The sequence below is a fragment of the Artibeus jamaicensis genome, unplaced genomic scaffold (genome assembly GCF_021234435.1).
Source record: "Artibeus jamaicensis isolate MK-2021 breed Jamaican fruit bat unplaced genomic scaffold, CSHL_Jam_final contig_233, whole genome shotgun sequence".
In the NCBI taxonomy this organism is placed as follows: domain Eukaryota; kingdom Metazoa; phylum Chordata; class Mammalia; order Chiroptera; family Phyllostomidae; genus Artibeus; species Artibeus jamaicensis.
Window position 1 is genome coordinate 65099685 of NW_026521486.1, and position 14603 is coordinate 65114287.

General features: G+C 42.1%; 1 protein-coding gene across 5 annotated transcripts in view; it reads left to right on the plus strand.

Annotated features, from left to right (window-relative positions):
• The first annotated feature begins 13467 nt into the window (after positions 1 to 13467).
• The window catches only part of FRS2 (fibroblast growth factor receptor substrate 2), a 103061-nt gene continuing 101925 nt past the window's right edge, over positions 13468 to 14603 (plus strand). For all 5 annotated transcript variants that reach the window (XM_053661558.1, XM_053661562.1, XM_053661561.1 and 2 more), the window contains exon 1: positions 13468 to 13619. The gene's annotated coding sequence lies outside the window, so the exon portion shown is untranslated. The remainder of the gene's footprint in view (positions 13620 to 14603) is intronic.

Below are 14603 nucleotides of genomic sequence, written 5' to 3' on the forward strand. Positions count from 1 at the left end.
GTTCTGATCATTGCCTTGGGATATAAGGAAGGTTACAGATCTAATCACTGAAATAGTGCTCAACTTTGTTCAGTTCCCAGTTGCTGTGCCTTAGCTTCTCTACCTCCGCAGGTCCACAGCTCTATGTACTGCTGTAACCTCTGGAACAGCATTGGCATCAGCTTTGTATTCTATCTAGCCTATCATAAGTAGTGAACTTAGATTTGGAAGAGATGGGGTATGTCTAAATGTCATCTTAACCAGAAATCTTCTCATAGTTTTATAATTTTATTTTTTATTCTTTAAAGACTTTATTTATTTGTTTATTTTTAGACAACAGGGAAGAGAGGGAGAGAAACACCGTGTAGTTGTGGTCGCCTGTTGTGCACCTCATACCAGGGAACCGGGCCCACAACCCAGGCATGTGCTCTGATTGGGAATTGAACCAGAGTCCCCGCCCACGCTGGTTTGCAGGCCAGTGCTCAGTCCACTGAGCCACACCAGGCAGCGCTATCATTTTATTTCTGAAAAACACTTAAGTCTTTAATTGATCTGGAGTTTATGGTGATGTAGTTTTGAATTAAGGATCTAACTCTACTCCAAATAGCTAACCATTTGTTCCCACATTTATCACATTATTTATTGAATTGCTAATGGCCTATACTACCTTTTATTTTTTTAAAGGCTTTATTTATTTATTTTTAGAGAGAAGGGAAGGGAAGGACAAACAGAAACATCAATGTGCGTTTGCCTCTTACATGCCCCCTACTAGGGACCTGGCCCGAAACCCAGGCATGTGCTCTGACTGGGAATCAAACTGGCAACCCTTCGGTTTAGTAGCTTGTGCTCAATTCACTGAGCTACACCAGCCAGGGTGCCACTACTACCGTTTAAATAGCTTTCAAATATGTCTTACTCTTTTTATTCCCATTGTTACTGCCCTAGTTTAGGTCACTATCATCCCGTCGCCTTTCATCTAGCTTGCTGTCGTAACCTCTTAACTCTTGTTCCTCAGTCCCTTATGCACAAAATGACTTTTGTGTAACACTAAACTGATCATGGCACTCCCTGCATAAAACCTTCCAGTGACAATCCCATTCTCTCAGGGTGGAGTACAAACTGTTTAATGGGGTTCGGGCATTATATTAGCTTTCTCCAGCTTCATCTGTTGCCATTAATTCTGCTCGCCCTCATCTCTACTGTTCACGCCCCAGCTGTTTCGCTTCCTGAATATGACACGCTCCATCACATTGCCAGGAACATGCACTTCTGTGCCTCTGTCCTACCCACTCTGTCTTGGATGACTCAGTCATCGGTCCCACAGGTTTCATGATGATGTCTCATTTTCAAGGGAGCCTCTTGTGATCTTCCTTGAGCCCAGATTAGGAAATTCTCCTATATGATACTTTCCCTGTTATAACAAAAGTTGTACAGAATTGCAATTTCTTATATTCTTTCCTATTTACCTCCCTTCTAGATTATAAACCATTTGAAGGAATTATGTGTTCTACTTCTAAGTCCCTAGTAGCTAACATATACTATTTCTACAAATATTTTTTGAATTTAATAAAAATTTATCAAGTACTCATGGACTGCTGGTCAAGATGGTGGCACAGGTAAACAAGGCCACCATCCTTACATAACTACATCAAAATTACAACTAAACTACAGAACAACCATCATTCAGAACAACAGAATTAAATAAGAAACCACATCAAGATTGGTAGGAGGGGCAGAGAAATGAAATGGACTAATCCGACACCCATGTGTGGTGGCTAAAAATCAGGAAGGATCTCTCAGGAGTGAGGGTCTCAGCCCCACACCAGGTCCCCAAGCCCAGGGTTCCAGTGCCAAGAAGATATGTCTCCATAACTTCTGGCCATAAAAACCAGCAGTGATTGAGGCTGTGGAAGACTAAAACTTCTGGAGTCCCAGCCACTCCCTCTTAAAGGACCCTTGCACAGATTTATTCAGTCTCACTCCCTCTGAGTTGCAGTGCTGGGGCAGCAGATTGAAAGGCATTAAAGGCATACAGGAAGGAACATAAGTGTCTGGCATCAAGAGCTGGGTGGCAGCTTTCTCCCGGACAGAAATGTTGGCAGAGACCATTGTTCCTTTTTTGAACCCTCCCCCCACAGAGCCAGAGGAAGGTGCCATATCTGAGCGCCATCAACCTGGCTCACACAGTATGCCCTGCCCTGGTGATTCCCTGGGACCCTGTCCCACCCAACTTTCAGGCCCACCCAAGCTGTTTCTAGCGGCTTTTCCATGTGAATGGCTCACTTGGGCCCATGCTTCAGGTTTTCCTAAATTCTCTCAGACAAGCAGCACATGGCTTCAGCAAGTCCTACACCTCTTGCTAAGTTGCCCCAGGCCCAGCACTAGCAGCAGCCAGCCTTGGTACACGGCTTATCCTCTCCTGGGCACCTCCAAGCCCAGCACAAGTAGCAGCCATCTGCAGAATGCTTTGTAGGTTATACTGTGTGACCCCAGAGAGAACAGAGGCAGTGGCTGACCTTGGCTGTGCCAACAGCAATCAAGGCTCAACTTCAAAAGGAGGGTGTACACAGCCCACACAGTGGGTGCACCTTGAGTACTCAGATCAGGCAATAGGGGACAATCTGTAGAAAATTCTAAAAAATAATAACTCTTTACTTGTCAAAGCTGTCATCAATATTTTCTCCAGCTTTTTACTTGCCACTTAAATCAAATTTATTTTAATTGTTGACATAGAAGTTTGCCTCTTTTAGTTAAATTTATTGATCTTTACTTTAGTGATTCCTTTCCTTGCTTTTAAGATTAGAAAGAGATCTCCCCTATCCAGAGATTGAATAAACATACACTTACATTTTCTTTTTTTTCTTTCTCTCTTCTCTTCTCCCTTTCCTCTTTTTTTCCTCCTCCCTGTTGTCTCAAGGCCAGCTTTAAGTAAACTGAGCCACTAAGCTCACCCAATCACTTTGGTCTCTTGGGTATCCTGTAGACCAAGAAAAACGTGGGGTTGGGATGGATTTCTCTACGACACAACCTCCTCCCTTTTCCTTCTACATAAAAAGCAGTTCAGTGTCGAGCTCCCTAATAAGCGCATGTACGCCTGACAATTAATAAACTGCTGAAGTGAAAGGTGGCCTTTAGATATTCTGTGTATGAATTTAGCCAGTTATACAGAGAGAATGAAAAAAAAATATGGCCTGATTCTGATCAGATGCTGCTTGTTTCTCCTTACACCATGGGGTTCTGTTCTATGTCATTTCCTTTGAAGTCAGTGGGAGCTCTGTGCAGCACGGAGGGCCAGGCAAACACCGGCCTCTATACATGAAGGTGAGAACTGCCATTACGATAAACTATTCAGCAATGCGGTGGAGGGAACATTGGTTTAACACACTTGGTGGCTACCCTGCAGATCCCACTGTCTGTGAGAGCTTTGTTCAACCAGAGCAAACAAGAACTTTTTGAATCTTGACATACAAGGGCTCATTCAGCAGAGCATCCCCTGTTATGAGAGGAGGCACAGTGCTGGGCAGGCATTAAGGTTCTCAGCCGCAGCACACTGAGGGCATTTCTCTCACATTCTCTCCGTCTGGAAAGAGACTGTTTTCATGACCCCCAAACGGTTTTCTATAGATTGGAGAGATGTATAAATATTTTTACATGTTTGTACTCATATAATGGGGGGGGGGCAAATTGCAGTCATGTCAAAGTGGCCAGGCCTTTTCCAGATGGAAAGAAAGAATGCTTTGCACATTTTAGGGGAGAGTGTTACCTCGTGAAACGCCGCAGAGCTTGTAAGAGAAACAATGAGAGAAACTTTAACATGGGAAAGATACTGGGAATGAAGAGTCATGTGCATCCACTTTCTGTTTCAGGCGCAATTAAAAAGTTTCAGAAGTTATTGATCTGAGAGGCAGGGAGGGAGAGCAAGAGAGAGACAGGGAGAGAGGGAACAAATAAATTGTTCCACTTATTTCTGCACTCACTGGTTGCTTCTTTTGTGTGCCCTGACCAGGGATGGAACCTGCAACCTTGGCCTATCAGAACGATGGTCTAATCAACTAGGCTGCCTGGCCAGGGCAGAAGCATATTTTGTTAATTAGCCCACAAACACTTTCTCTCTCTCCCCCCTTACAATGCATTGTGTACTATTTTTCAGAAACCCAAATCAAGGGATGCTTTCACGTTGTTATACTACAAATATCAGAATGAACAGAGGTCAAAGAGCAAATCGTTCAAATTTGGTGATTCCCCCCCCCCCCCAACCCATCCGCTGACTTTTAAACAGACATGCCCGCTCACCGATTTCTTCATATCATTCTGCTCCTGTCTCCACGCCCTGGCTTAAGCTGTAGGCTACACCCGGCTTCGAGGCCCCCTCGCTTCCAAGGATTCCCCCGCAGAGCAGGACACCTACATTTGGTGTCTGTAATTCTCCTATTTTGTTCTTTTAATTACAAGTTTGAATTCTTTCCCAGACAACTTGTATCTACCTCTGCCTATAAAAGACCCTTTCCACAATGCATCAAGTATTTAACCTGTAGACAATATTTAAGTCTTTGGGCCTGGGTGAGATCACCAAGGGAGGAAACGTAGTTGGAAGAAAAGGCAAAGGACTAACTTTGGAGCACCCCAAATTTGAGAGATTGGGGAGAAGAGAAAATATATCTGGGAAACTATTCCCTTTTAGTAGAGGGAGCAGCATCCTTTTTGGAAATAATTGTTATAGGACAATTGTTATAGGACAATTGTTATAGGACAATTGTTATAGGACAATATAACCGTTAGAAACTATTCTATTCCGTGTGAATACGCACTAATTTATTTAGGCAGTCTACCACTAGCTTCTTATAACTGTTTCTCCTGCTCTCCGTTAGTTTATCCTCACTCCAATCTACTCCACATACTGCTTAAGTTAACCTTGGACTGACTTTAGTCATTTGTGCCTGGATAGAAAACGGAAAATTGGTTAAGTGCAATATATTACATTTATAAGATGAAATAAATTACTGTTCTTAATAAGAAGATACTTGCAAAATAATGTTGAGTGAATAAAGCACAATCCCAGCCTATGCACAAACACGCACACTCACATACACAACCAGAAACAAATCTGTTACCTGTCAGAAGTGTAACATGTCCGGGGTGACTTTCCTCTTTTATGCTTTGATGTGTTTTGCAAATTTCCTTCATGAACTATAGTTTTTCTAAAAGTGTACTTTAATTATGTTGCTTCACAGGCAGAAAACCAGTTTTGATTCTCTAGTGCCTGAAAGGGTAACGCCCAAATACCTTAATTTAGCGGTGAAGGCTCTTTAGACTAGAGTCCCAAACTCTGTTTCAGTTAAAAAAGTCTGCTCATTGTCTTCTGGATGTTCCCTGTATTTTTTCTACTTCTATACTGTTTTGAAAGCTAGGATTCTTTTAATTTTCCTCCTCTACAGGTAATTTCTACAAATCGTTGAAGACACTGTTTAGGTCCTGCCTTTTCCTTGGTCCTAAGAGGTCCCCAAATACTAATGACTCTATTATCCATTCAGCATCAACCACAGGATGCTTTGCATTCTTATAGTTCTTTTTCTATGAGTTCAAAATTTATCTCCCCAAATGACATTTTTGTTTCTTAAAGAACAGGTTCTGTGACTTAGATTCACACGCTGTGGAGATTAAAAAAAGGGTTGTATTGCAATGCCAGATGCTGGTACAGAGCTCTAAATATATTGTATTGGTAGTCCCTGAGCCACCGTGTCTTGTTCATAGTAAATGTGTAACAAATATTTGTGTATGTGTGTATTTATATACATGCACACAAACTCTGAATTCTTTACATGTATGTTTGCATCTTCTAAGTGCATTGGGCTTATCGAAAGACTAAGAATACAATTTCAGCAGGTAATTATTATAAAGGAAATACTTTAAAAACCATATAGTTACAAAGTATTGCTTAAGCATTCTTTCTTCCTTCACAAAGGGTCACTGGTCTTTTGTTCAGGGGATGTTCCTTTGGTGCTGTCTCCTGAAATACAACGTAGCTTTACTTTCTTCCTTACTCCCTGGTTCCAAAGTCTAATCTCCATATGCATTCTACCTTCGTAGGTAAAATGCTTTCCTGCCTCAGTGAAATCTAGCTCCCAAATGGATTGCTGTTGGTTTAGGGAGCAACTTGAGGGGTTTGTATTTGGCACTGTTCAATTTTCTTGGCATCTCTCCATAGTCACCGTTTAGAAAACTCCTGGTCGGCAGGATTTCTCTCCATCATACGTTCTGTGGAGATTACACAAAGGATTGTACTACATTAACTTGAAAACGTAGTGGAAAATAAAATGTGCTTTACCAAGAAAGGAAGCTTTTGAAACTCAAATTGTTCTAATAGGACCTTTATACAGGGATAGTTCTTAGTGGAGTAAAATGGCAGATATGGTGAAAGTTCCTTCTCATACAGATTACTGCTAAGTAAATACCACTATGTTTAAAATCACTTACACAAATAAAGCAAGTTGCAAAACAATATGATTATATTTATGTTCTAAAAAATATAGGTGTATATATCATTATAAAGTAAGGTTGGATTAAGATCTTCAGGAAGGTCCTGAGCACTGAAGAGCTTTTGCATATGAAATAATATCCCATTATTTACTTTAATATTAAAACCATGTTAAAGTTATAGCCCTGGCCAGGTAGCTGAATTGGTCAGAGCATCGTCCTAATACACCAAAGTTGCAGGTTTGATCTCTGATCAGGGCATGTACAAGATCAACCAGTAAATGCATAACTAAATGGAACAACAAATCGATGTTTTTCTCTCTCTTTCCCCCCTCCTCTCTCTCTTTCTCTCAAATCAATATCAAAATAAATAAAACCATGTTAAAATTAAATAAGCATAAGGAAGTCCCAACATAAAAATCTGACTTTATGTCTATGCATTTGTAAAAACATCTAATTCTCTATAAAATGTTTTTTGTCTGGTTTGCTGATGCCTTAAGTACATACTTCATCTACCTATTGAGTAATCCTGTTTTATTTATGTGAGCGCAAATGCACAAAAAAGGTGTGGAAAGGAACACACCAGGAAGGAATGAGGCGGAGCATTCCATTTTACATCTATAACCAAAATACAGTCATTTGTTTGATGCACAATTATTGAACACAGACAAAAACACACAGGGGAAGTAAAATACTTCATCTTTTCTTTCTCTATTCAAGTTTAATATTAAAATGTTTATACTTGATAAATGTTGACATAATTGTGGGGCAGCTCAAGTTATCCACCAAATTGAGTACATTGATTTTTCTTTCTCTTTAATTCAATAACAGAGTTAGATAGCTACCCAGTACATGGATTCTTCCAGATGCTGCTGCTAGTCACCATCACCACCAACATTCATCGAGCTCTTACAGGCTGCCAAGCGCTGGTGCCGAGCTCTGTGTGTATTAATCTGTTGAGCTGTCACAAAAATCCTGTGCGGTGGGACTTATTATCACTGTCATTTTACAGTTGAAGGAAAAGAGGCTGAAGAGGTTTAATTGTCTTGTGCAAGCTGGATCACATCACTGGCAAGTGATGGAACTGAGATGTGTCTCTGGCAGACTGGCTTCATATTCTGCACAGGAAAGAAGAGGGGAGTGGAACTAGTCTGGGGTTTAAGATTTTTACTTTATTTCAGAGTTGGCATATACACTTTTGTCTGATTGGGAGCTGAGTAAAGGCATCTGGATCTGGTGGATGTGTTGGTTGAAAATGACGATTATTATGAGGATTATTATAGTATTTAGTAATTATGCAGTGCTTTCTACTTCAAAGAACTGTGCTTTATGATCATTTATTAGCTATGCCTCAGAATATCTCTACCATATAAGATGCGCTTCATCATGCATATTTTGCAGAAAGAGAAACTGAGGCACAATAAGATGAGCCACATCTCAATAATATAGAGTGAAGGTGAAATGCAACCTCTTAGATTTCTGAGGCTCAGAGAAACAGCTCATCTGGACAACCTTTTAAAGGAAGGTGTCAGTTTTGATATTTTTCTCAGTATTTCATTAATTAAAAATTAAATGTGAAATATGCTAAAAATTGATGACCATTTCCTTTTAGTTCTCAATTTTGAGCTTTCGCCGCACTTCGGTCATGTAACACTTCTGCTCCCATTCGGCCTTGCTGTCTCCCATTTCTCCGCACTAGCACAATTTGACTACAGATACTGGTTTTCAGTGTCAATATTATATTGCTTCGAAGTGCTTCCATTGTCTTTAAAAGATGCCTTTTGTTCACCATAGGCATAGGACTCTTCACAGTAACTTTCAATAAATACAAACTTTGTTCAAGAATTATATTGGGATTAAAGAAAGTCTTAGATATTTGGAAGTTTGTGCACCTCAAAACGAAAGATTATAAGCACATCAGTATGACTTAGGGTGGGAGGGGGAGAGAGATGAGAAAGACCTGTTTGGTTTACTGCAGCACCCTATAAAAGGCCTGGAAAAAATACGTACACTCTTCCATAACTCTGGTAGTCTCTTTCAGTTGGAAGGCAGTCATGACCGTAGCACATAGGAAAGGCTCAATAAATATTAATTTAGTGGTTAAAACCATGCCTGTAGAGACAGACTACTGGGTTCTAATCCTGGCTGCATTACTTGTTAATTACCTGAACTAGCTGTGCTTATGTTTCTCCATCCAGAAGAAGATAGAAAGACTATCACACTCCACAAGGTCAGTTATTAAGACATTTATTCAAGTGTTTGCTATTATTTGTCCTTTCTATTTCCAAGGCAGTTGACAAATAATACCAGCTATAACTTCATTAAAATGTTGGTCATAGTGATATTTACATTGGAATAATTAGATGTCTGCACTTGCCTAACTTGTTTAGAAATGGTACAGTGTGGTACCACACAATTTTATACCCCAGAAATCATTTAAAATTACTTCAGACTACATTGGAATACAGTTATCAGCATGTGTAAAATCTATAAGGCAAAATTTTATACTTGTTTCTGGAAAACATCATATGATCGCACACATCAGTGATTCCAAGCTCAGTGTCTACTGTGAAGATTTCACAGGCAAGAGAGACCAACTCACTGTACAGCCTGAGTATAACTGCTGCACTTGAGTCCTGGCCAGGTAGTTCAGTTGGTTGGAACATCATCTGTAAACACACCAACATTTGTGTGTTCGATCTCCCATCAGGGCATGTCCCTAGGTTGCAGGTTCAATCCTGGTCAGGGTCTGAATGGGGGGCATCCAGTCAATATCTCTGTCTCTATCTTTGTCTCTGCCTCTGACTTTCTGGCTCTATGTCTCTCTCAAATCAATGGATATGTCCATGTCTCCTTGGGAAAGGACTTAAAAAAAAATTAACCAAGGGCCCAGGCAGATGTGGGTCAGTTGGTTGGAGTATCAACTAGTACACCCAAAAGGTCATGGGTCAGACTCCCAATCAGGGCACATACCTAGGATGTGAGTTTGATCCTGGGTCAGGGCACTTATCGATGGATGTTTCTCCTCCCCTTCCTCTCTCTAAAGAAAAATAATCAATTAAAAAATAAAAAAATAAAACTGCTGCATCTGAGCTAAAGACACTGGTGCCTTTGTGGGATGCACGCCCAGTTAGCCAGTGTTTAAATTTTCAAGGGTCTCCAGAAACTGGGATTACTTTTTTAATGTGACATTTCTCAATTTAGGATTTTGGGTTAATATATTTTTTGGTATGAAACTCTGTGTGTCAAACAACACACTCGAGGGCCATTTGTCAAATCTCTGCCAATTATACTAGTACCTACATAGGAGTACTCCGTGCTGTTATTCATAGCAGCGAATGCTTTCTAAGCACCCGTGCCAAGGTCTGGAGATGAGGTAGGGAGGACAAAACATGACAGTCTTCACAAAACTCACAAGTCTAGTGGGGAGACAAACAATAAATAATGATGTGGGAGAGAGTGAAAAAAAATACCGCATTTGCTGGTTTAAGTATTTGATCAGGCACACTAGTTAAAAAAAGCTAAAAATAAAGAACGTCATTATTTGAAAGCTTGGCAGATGGTGGTACCCAAGTAGATGGCTCTTTTGTTTAACAGAACACCTTAATGGATTTTGGGGGTGAAAGCTATGCATAGAAAGAGCCATAGCCTTGCACAGTTGAGGGACCATTCCTATTGTAGCCTCTGCAATTGGCACCCCTTGAGCCCCATTCAGGTTGAATTATTTGTGAACAGTGCCCCCTGGAATTGTGCAACTGGGCCGTTCTGGCAATAAACACAGACCTGGAGTCTGGCCTGAGAGGAGGATTGAGAGCTAAATTCTCTTTTTTTTTTTTTTTTGCAATTTTAAAAATATATTTTATTGATTATGCCATTATAGTTGTCCTATTCCCCCCCCCTTCATTCCCCTCCACCCAGCACACTCCCTCCCTGAGAGCTAAATTCTTTACATAATAAAGTAAGGGGGACAAAAAAAATAACCGGAGTTTTAAGTCTTTACCTAGTGGGTAGAGGCAGGAGGATGGAGAGGTGCTGTAATGGGGAGAGACAGGGGTTTGGAGGAAACAGCTATAGGATGAAGACGGGTCCCCCATTTGGCAAAAACTGGAGACAATGAACCTGGTGACGGATTCCCTGTAATTTGGAAGAGTGACACATGAAAGCATTTATCATCTTCTTTAACTGACAAGTGAAGTTGAACAACTGTTTTGTTGGCATCAAGTAGAGCCTTCGCACCTCTTCTGCGTGAATTAGGAGATAACCAGGAAAGGTGCAATACTCAAGCTCACATAGCAACACTCAGCTAAACATACAGTACTACAGTAACTTGCCTTTTAACTGGGTTTCTTAAAAAAGCTCAAAGTGCTTATACTTTTCATTTCCTCATTTGTTCTAACATTCCAGTGTGGGAGGGGGTGATTTATGATAACACTAGTTACAGATGGAGGAATGGAAATAGAGATTAAATCACTTATTCAGTGTTGCATAGTTGGGGTGGTGCAGCCCGCGCGGGAATTTGGTTCTCCAAGCTTCTGCCACGCAGTGGAAAGATCATGAGTTTTGGAATTAGAGGGCTCTTTGAACAACCCTGATTTCTGCCCCTTAATAAAAATGTGGCCTTAAGTCAATTATTTCATCTAAGTCTCTGTTTTTCTCTTCTGTAAAATTAAGACCATAAAACTTCATAGTAATGTAGTGAAGATTAATTTAGAAAATGCATATAAAGCCCTGGCACGGAATAGTCCTCAAATAAAATTAGGTCCACCCCCCCACCCCCAACCCAGGGTTATCTGGTTAAATTTCAGTACAAATTTAAAGTAATAAAAAAAAGCATTCCACATTAATACTAATTTTTTTTCTAGCCTCATCTCTCACTGACAGCAAAACATGAATAAAAATGCTTCAATACATCATTTAATTCAATGGGAAGAACTGTTGCTTCTGTAGAATTATTCCTGTAGGAGGCAATTAGATAAAAAAGAGGAATATGTGGAAGACAAGGGAGTAAATAGAGTGTAATGGTTCTAAACCTTGAGAATGCACCAGAATTACCTGGAAGGCCCGTTTAAAACACATTTCTGGGCTCCATCCCAGAGTTTCTGATTCACAGGTCTGGAGTGATGGCTAATTATTTGCATTTGTAACAAATTAACAGATGATGGTGATGCTGGTAGCTCAGGGACTAGACCTCAGAGAAGCACTGGCATGATTAATTATAATTCTGGGGTTGGAGCCGGCAGTCGGTGTTTTACCAAGACCTCCGGGTGATTCTGAGGCACTCTCAAGTCGAAAGCCACTGGTATAGTGGTGAAAGCTTCTGAGGAGACAGCCCCACTTTCAGATCCCGACTGTACCATTTACTAGTTAGATGACCAGGTTCAATGATAACTCTCAAGCACTTCTGTGTCTCTCAGGAAGCCTGAGAATGTCTGTGATTCAGGATTCCTCTCACTCTTCCTCTAAACTCTTGGTGGAAAGAGAAGTTAGTGAGTTCTACCAACCCAGGCTCTGTTTTTTATTCCTTTACACTCTGAGGCATGAAAGGCTGCTTAAATTTGGGTATTAGAGAAATATTTACAAACACTTCTGTGATCACAAAAATAAAATAAACAAGACGCCGCTGTAAATAAAGCCAATAGCAAAGGCATAGTTTGTATCTTAAATTCATAATAATGGGTTGTAAACCATTTTCATTTCCCCTGCCTTTTTAAGTAGAAAATTTAAAAAAATCTTCCTCCCCCACAGATGCTTGTAAATTTGTTTTGCAGATACTATGCATGCTAAGAGGCTTTAATTCTCCTGTATCTGGCTTGAGATACAGAATCTGCCTCAGATGTTTGATGCCTTTTTGATTTTGTAGTAGAGGAATCCCCTTTTTTCTTCTTTTTTCCCCCTTCATTCCCTGTCTGGCAGCTGACTGTGGGTCCTCATACTGTCTTGGCTCAGTGTGGCAAGTAACCAGGCTGGCCACGGGACATTCTTTGGCTCACCTACCTTCATCTTTCCCATTGCAAAAATCTCTACTCTTTTATTCCTTAATTAACCTTTTTCTGTGGTTTATTGCCAACCCAAAGTTTTCCAAATTACTCCCTGTCAGAGTGACTCCACGAAGAGAAATTGTTCCCACTGATGATGAGGTATGAGAATCGAGCTTTTATTCAATCCTGTGTTGGTACTGGGTACACTGAAGTGTTTATCACACATTTTCACTTTAAAGTCCTACAATTCAGAGATAATTATATATGTGTACACACACGGAGACATACACATATCAGATATTACAATGGAGGAAACTGAGGCTTAGTTTAGAGAGGTCGAGCAACTTGCCTGGGGTGAAAAAAAGTAACAGGACCCGGGCAATAAGTCAAAGTAACAGGACCTAGGTTCTTGGCCTCTGTTGAAGTTCCAAGTGATGATGGAATATAGAAACATAATTTGGTCCTTGCACTTAAAGAATTTAAAAGTCTTAGGGGTAGATGAGATTTTTACACATAACTCAGGTTAAAATCAAGAGCCAACGTTTATGATAATGTGTTTGGCATCTTTGACTTCTTTCTTCTTCTGCAAGGTGTACATAATAGTACCTATCTCAAGGGGCTTGGGGATTCATTAACTGAGTTAAGCACCTGAAGCGCTGAATAGGGCGCATAACGGGTTGTAAGCCTTCAGTAAAAGTGAACAATTATTATTTTCAAAGGAGGCAGACTGGAGTAAATGGTGGAGAGAGGAGAGGCCGGGTGTATGCTGTGGATCCGTGCCACCTAAATTTTCCGAGCATCGGTGTCCTCCTACGTAAAATTAGCTGGCTGGAATGGAACAACCCGAAGGGCAGCAGTAGCTTGGGGAACAGAGGTGCCACGGGGCAGAAAGGTTTCTCGGGGAGTGGGAGGGGGGGCGGATTTGCAGGCACCGGGAGGGAAAAGCCCCGCCCCGCGTCACGCCCGGGCTGCTCCAGCCCGTGAGCAGTTCCGGTGCCAAAACCCGTCCCTCTCCTGCTCCCCCGGAAGTGCTTTTCCAAGGTTCGGGCCAGAAAGAGGCCTGTAGGCACAGCAGCGGAGGCTCGGGAGGCTCGATCGCCTCCGAGTAGGGGCTCCTTCCCGGATCGGAATCCGGGGACCCTTGCCCGCCAACCCGCGCCCTGACCCCTTCCAGCTCCCGGGCCCACGGTGAGTGGCGTGGGGAACAGCCTGGCATGACTGTGGCTTTGGTCCGTGTCGGGATTGGCGCTCTCGGCTCGGGCCCCAGCTGCCCGCTGCGGGCTGCAGACTGCTAGCTGGGCTGTCGGGGTTTCGAGAAGCGGGATGTCTATCGCCGCGGTCTTTGCCGAACTCCCCGGGGCGGGGGTGAGCCGGTGGCTGGATTCTTGGGGTGGGCGGGGCGGAGCCGGGGAGAGGGTTCACCGAGCTGTTGTTGCTGTTGGGACTGGAGAGTGGGGATGGGCAGGGCCGGGCCGCGGTCCATCCGATCCCCTCTTTTCTGCTCCCTCAGTTCTTCGTGCTGCCTCCCAGATTTGGTTTTCTGCGTTCGACTTGGGTAGGGCTGGGAACCTGGACACCAGACTCAATCTTGGGATCCAGTTCCCTACTTTTTTGCCCTCTGGGTTAGCATTCGGGCTCCGTGATTAGCCCGGGTCCCAGAGGTGTTGTCTCCTCAACCCCAGGGCGGGGCGAGGCGTGAGTAGAAGCCTGGGATCTTTTGCAAAGCTTTTCGTCCAGACGCGCCTATGGGTTTCCCAGGATCGGTTTGGACTGCGTTTGGGACCGGCTGTGGATAGGTCTGTGGCACCAGCGTTCCTCCTATAATCTTTAGTGACTGGAAAGCTTGCCCAAGCTATTGTTACAGTCATTTAAAACGAACAGGTTGAGGAGAATCTGTTCAGCTAAGTTTCCTTTATTTTCTTGGAGACGTAAAATATGGTGCTGTTCTCTAATCTGTATTCCTAATTTCTGTGACTGAAGTCACTGTTGTATGATGAGTTCAGTCTGCGGTTGTTGCACAAATGGATTGCAAAGGGTTGGAGAACTGTTATACCTCTTCTTCCTTGAAGTGTTTATACCTCCTTTTTTGGAACTGTCATTTTCCTTCACTTTTAAAGAGTTGTTATTGGTAACTTCTGAGGTTCCTTCTTATACTGTTAACAGCTATGCACA